Consider the following 6,141-nt stretch of genomic DNA (forward strand, 5'->3'; position numbering starts at 1 on the left):
AGAGAGAGAAGGCCCAAGAGCATAGCAGAGACAAGAGACAGCATTACCTCAGAGAGAGGGAAATAGAGAAGCTGTCTGACAGCTTTCCAGCTCTTCCTTTCACTCAGCGACCATTTGTTCAGCCCGTTTCCTGCTTGGAACTGTGCTAGTCACTAGGATGTGGATAAAAAAGACAGAGGAGGGCCTTGCCTTGAGGGGAAGAAAACATGAAATGATAGTCCAATGGATAATTAATTCGTTAATTCTAAGCGTACTTACCCATGGGAATTAATGACAAGACGAATTTATTATTTACAAGTGCGCCAGAGGTAAAATAGAGTGGGCTATAAAGACCTATGACATGGGATGACACCCAATCTGGGGCCTCAGGCAAAGTTTTTCTTCTGGGACCTCAAAGATAAGTAGGAGTTAGCCAGGCAAAGCAGGAGGGGGAAGATTATTCTAGAAAGAACTGGGCTGTGTAATGAAATGACCCTGAGGCAATAAAGAGTATGGTGCATTCAAGTGACTGAGGGGAGTCCAGTGTGGCTGGAGCACAGTGTGCAAGAGGAGATAAGTGTGAGATGGGACAGAACTGGTGGGCGGGGCCAAATCAAACCACACCTATATCTGTGGTAAGGAGTTTAAATTTTATTTCAAGTGCGGTGGGAAGCATTATTTCAAGGGTTCTACGCAGGGGAGCAGCATGAGGTCACCCTGGAGGCAGGTCTAGAAGTGCGGACATGGAAAAACATTCAAGACAGATTCTTAAAGATAAAAAGGCAGGTTGCCAAATGAAACACACAGAGCTATCTCAGTTACCAAAAAAACAAGCAAACAAAATACAAGACTGAATGAAAACACAAAGCCAGAGGTCTGAAAGGACACCCATATAATTAAAAGCACAATTTTCTCTTTCAGGGAGCAGTGGACTTGGAATTGGTGAAATTAAGCACTGCTTTGTGCTCAGTTTTGTTTGAATTTTACAGTGATAATAAAGTATGTGTATTGCTTGTTCAATCAAATAACTCACCAAATAAATAAATAAATAAATAAATAAATAAATAAATAGATAGATAGATAGATAGATAAATAAATAAATAAATATCTTGCTTTAATAAAAGCAAATAACAAATAGGTTGGTTTTCCCATAAGCAGACCCCAAGATGAAGATTCTTGTACAGGTGATTTATTAGGGAAGGGCTCCTAGGGAAACTGTAAGGGAGTGTGAGAAACAGGACAGGGAAGGGGAAGAGGGCAAACGAGGATTTGATTTCAGACAAAATCATGAGGAGGCGACTAGCACCTGCCTGATCCTACCAGGAAATTATGGAGTGGAAGTACTGAGTTGTTTGGAGTTCAAGGCAAAGGAGCTGGGTTTTTCATTCCATTCTGGTCAGTCATCAGCTAAAGCATACCCACAGGGTGGGGTGTGAGGTATGGGGCGAGGGCTGGAACTTCAACTCCAGGTTCTTCCAGCTCTCTGGAGAACAAAGCAGCTCCAGCAGCTGACTCCAGTCTTCTGAAGGAGGTTCTCGGGGTTGGGCCACTGGAAACTAAACCATCAGCATCGAAACCAGGAGAGAGACGCACAGAAATGATAGAAGGGGTCCAGAAGAGTCTGGGCTGAGCATCAGCAGTGTCCACTGCAACATTAAAAAAAAAATATTTTAATTGGTAATATGTGCACATGGTTAAACAAAAAACAGTACGAAGTGAATAGTCTGTCCCTAGCTATTTTTGCTTGGCCTCAGAACTATGTTACCAGAGATATTCTGTGCATGTGCAAGCATGAATGTACATTTCCTACCCTCTTTAAAAAAGAAAAATGAGTCAAATAATAACATCCTATTCCTCATTTTTCTTATTTCACATGTTGGAGATGGTACCACAGCAATACATTTGGACACGCCCAGTGAGCCAGTGACTGCATAGTATTACATTGTATGAATAGAACTTACTTTAAGCATTCTTTTATTGAGGGACATTTAGATTATATACCTACCTAGTCTTTACTACAACACACAAAACTGCAATGAATATTCTTTGCATATGTCTTTGTGTGTATATATATTTGTAAGTCAAATTTGTAGAAGTAGAATTGTTTGATCCAAGGTTATACGCAGTTAAATTTTTAAAGCGAATATTAACAAATTGCCTTCCATAGGCCTGATACTGAATGAGACTTCCCATCAAAAATTATGAAAATGCTGACAGGTTATTTAATTCAGATTAGGGCAACATCTATAGAAGTCTTTTACTTCTTTTCATTTGGAGCTTCTGTCTTCCTAGGCATTGAAGCAAAAAGCAGATTACAGTTTATGAAAAGAGAAAAAAGAACTTTAGGTATAAGATGATTCATCTGAAGTAATGTTTTTAAAAATAACTGCAGAGTGGTGAGTGGATATGGAGGGCAATTGGGGCTGGGGGCTGAGTTAGGAGATGACGGGTGGTCTTGGGAAGAGAAGATGGTGGTTGGTGGCAATGACTGTTTGAAGAGAAGTAGAGGGATTCCTGGAATGACTGGGGTCCTTCCCGCAGTGTCCCCAGATCATTTCACAATCCCTCCTTTTTTTTTTTTTTACAACTTACACATACTTTATTCACTTGATTGAAAGCCTTCTTATGGCACACATGACGTTTCATACAGTCGATCTCAACGTTATTCACACTGACTTTAGTTACTTCAGTGAGTTGTATTTGGATTTTCTATATTCAAGACTGTGCTCAGTTGCTGCTGTTGCCACTGGTTTGTTTTCTTTCAGAATCAAGGTGGGTGCTTCCATATGAAATCTTATTTTCTTGGCTTTGCACAATTATAACTACAATGGAACCAGCTTCCTGAAGTCACCAAGATGAATCCGCCTATTCCAACATCACATGATCTTCTAATTCTTCCTTCCCCTTCCCCGGCTCTGGTGCAGCAGCCGTGGGGGATGAGTCTGTGCCTCCATCTCCATCCTCAATCCCTGCTCCTTCCATTTTTAGTTGCTCTCGGTTGGATGGAGCTCAGTTTCTCCCAACCAAAGGGCCTTCACGTGGTCCTTATCAAAGACTTTGATGTCCTTGGAGCAACTGCTATCTGACATTGACTTCTTCAGACACATCTAACCACAGTAACAGTCCAAGACAAACAGAGAAGGAAACCATTTGTAGTTGAGCACCTACTAGGCCCTTGACATCTATTACTAAATTGGTCTGCAGTGGTGTGGTTAGTCCTCAACTTCCACATCCATTCCACACCCAGGTGATGTGTCCAAGCTAATCATGGTGATTCCATCCTAGCCAGTGATAGCTCAGGAATGGTCACGGGACCCAATTCTGTCCAATAGGAGCAGAGAAGGCCCTGCCGGATGGCTTCTGGGAAATGTTTTCTTTTAAGAGAGAACCACAGAATGGTATGGATTATCCCCTTTACCTAAACACTGTGGTGCTTGAATGTGAGCGCTGGAATTACAGCCCTAACTTTCAACAAGACTGAGGATGAAGTAAACACCAAAACTGGCCCAGCAGAGAGACAGCCAGAACTTGGGTCCTGATAGCATTGTGGAGTTAACAGCCAACCCAGAAGCCATCCTACCTCTGAACCTTCTTTGATGTGAAATAATAAATGTCCTATCGCTTAAGCCAGCTTAGAGTTGGGTTTTCTGCTGGGTGCAACAGAAGGCATTGCAACTGATTCATGTTAATATTATCAACTGTCCCTCACCATACAGTCTTCACAAGGTATGCTGGTGATAAAACATTTACTATACTTTACCTGAGGATACATACTGTTATGATGTTGTTTGGCAGATAGATGGCTGAGACGTGTCGTGACTATAACATGCAAGACCTTGGCCTTTTGAATATGAAAGGGCATAGTGAAGGCAAGAAATTACTGTTCTCGAACAGTAAAACAGCACTATAGGCACATGACCCAGAATGATACTTGTGAACTTCATGCATTGTCAAGGTTCTGTGGTCATAGTGCAGTGTAATTACTTCTAACTTGCACGATGTGATTGTCAGTCTTTTAAACTTGCACAATGTGATAATCAGTCTTTTAATTCTTTCACGCTACCAAAAATTATTTAAAATTAAAATGTGAAGCAAACACAAAAGATCAAGAATAAATCACTGCTACATAACGATGTTGTGAATGAGAAATGGAGACCCAAAGAGCTCAGTGTCAGACCCTGGCCTTGAACTCAGGCCCATTTGCCTCCAAAATCTGGCCTCTTTCCAGTACAAACTGAAGGCACAACCTCCCAAGTTCAACTACATAAAGTCATAATAGAATGGCCAGAGTTTTCTGAAGACTTGTTGCACTGATCTGCCTATCACTCCTTCCCTATATTTTGGAGATAAAAACTTCCTTTTTTTATAAGGAACCATTCTGTGCGTTTACTGATTCTAACCCATCTATTCCTGGGTAATAAAGGTGGACACATGACCATATCTTGCTCCACAGGGTGTCCTATTAGCCTAATCTCAGGGATTGGATCAGAGAAAGAATGGGTCCTTGCCCCTGAGTCAAACAGAGACTTCCAGAGAGATTTCCTCTCAGAGCTTTTGGAGAAAATTGTCTCTTTCCCCTGAGTTTCTAAGCTAAATTGTGGACTGCTGGAGGCCATCGTACTTTCCACACAGACAGCCTGTAAAGCAAGAGGAATAGAAGATGTCATTGGAGGTCCTGGATCCAGCCATACCTGAAGCCAATTGTGTCATAGTTTGTTTTCTAATCTAATTTTTCTTCAGCTTATTTGATCTGAGTTTCTGTCTTTTTTAAGAGAATCATCCTATCATACAGCCTCCAATACTGACACATATGCTTTCTGAGTTTCTCACATACATAAAGTTGCTCTACGTGGAACACAGGGTCAGTACTAAAAATTTACTCGAGATCTTTGTGATGCCAATCATTTTGCATAGGTACCACTTGAGAGTTTTGTAGACAGAGCAAAAGGAACTGAATGGCAGTCAGGAAAGTGATATTAGGCAGAGAGGAGAGGGGAAGGGTATTGTTTACAATCAGTGTCATGTAGGGTTAATTACATAGGCTTTGGGGTAGTGATTTGGTTTGAATCCCATCCATCTCTATCACTTAATCTCTGTATGGCCCTGAGCAATTCACTTTCTCTGTCTAAACCTCAGTTTCCTCAACTGCAAAATTGGACTGATAATAGTGGCAATCCCATCTATTTGTTTGGGGGATTAATGAAATAATGCACATAAGCCAAGACTCATTTCATTTCTAAGTGACAAGAGTCTCAAATTGAACTATCTTTAACCATAAAAAAGAATTTATTGGCTCATGTAACTGAAATGTCTGCGAGAAATTGCTTCAGGCATAGCTGGGTCCAGGGGCTCAAAGGATGACATAAAAAAAACCTCTCTAGGTTCTGTTTGTTTGCTCTGGCTCCATTCTCAAACAAGCCATCACTCTGTGTTTCATCGCAGCTACTAACCTAGACCAAAGCATCAACATTTCTACCTTAATGACTGTAACAGTCTCCTAACTGGTCTGTCTCCCTTCTTCCTATATTCCTACCCTCACTCCCAGTGTCATCTCACAGAGAGAGTGACCTTTAAAAAATGTGAAACAGCTCATATGATTCCTCTGCCCAAAACCTTCCAAGAGTTTCTCGAAGTAAAATCCAAATCCCTCTCTATGACCCACAAAGCCCCTGAAGACTGGCTGCTGCCCAACCCCCTGAACTCACCTCCTGCTTCCTCACCCTACTGCACTGGCCCTTTGCCCATTTTTTCTGGTGTGTGTGGGGGGTGTCCCTCTGCCAGAAACTCACCCCTGTGGCTTGCTCCCTAATTTCATACATAACTCAATTCCCTTGAATCATCTCTCCCAGGCTTCCATCCTCACTATTCCAAGTCCAGTAGGAAAAAGAGAGCTCTCTTACCCAAGAGTTTGGACATGAGGCCAGAGGCAGCTTTCATTGGCCCATATTACACTGGGGCACATCCCTGAACCAAATACTGTTGCCAAGGGGCTGCGATGATCTGATTGGTTAGGCTCATGTCACATGCCTAGCTGGAGCTAATGGAAGTGAGGGCTGAGTGGAGGAAGGCAATTCCCCAGAGAGAAATTGAGGTCCTGTTACCGGAGGGTGAAGTAATGCTGGGCAGCAAAAATAACAGATGTCTATTTTTTGCATTTTTACA

General features: G+C 41.9%; 1 long non-coding RNA gene across 1 annotated transcript; it reads right to left on the bottom strand.

Moving 5' to 3' along the window:
- Positions 1–1,294: 1,294 nt before the first annotated feature.
- On the bottom strand, positions 1,295–5,932 carry LOC111738174. The gene is made up of 3 exons (XR_002779716.1): positions 5,880–5,932; positions 3,740–3,820; positions 1,295–1,625 (listed from the first exon to the last, which is right to left on the bottom strand). It is a non-coding gene; the product is annotated as an uncharacterized LOC111738174 (long non-coding RNA).
- Between the last annotated feature and the right edge of the window lie 209 nt (positions 5,933–6,141).

The sequence above is a fragment of the Pteropus vampyrus genome, unplaced genomic scaffold (assembly GCF_000151845.1).
Source record: "Pteropus vampyrus isolate Shadow unplaced genomic scaffold, Pvam_2.0 Scaffold36, whole genome shotgun sequence".
NCBI classification, from domain to species: Eukaryota; Metazoa; Chordata; class Mammalia; order Chiroptera; family Pteropodidae; genus Pteropus; species Pteropus vampyrus.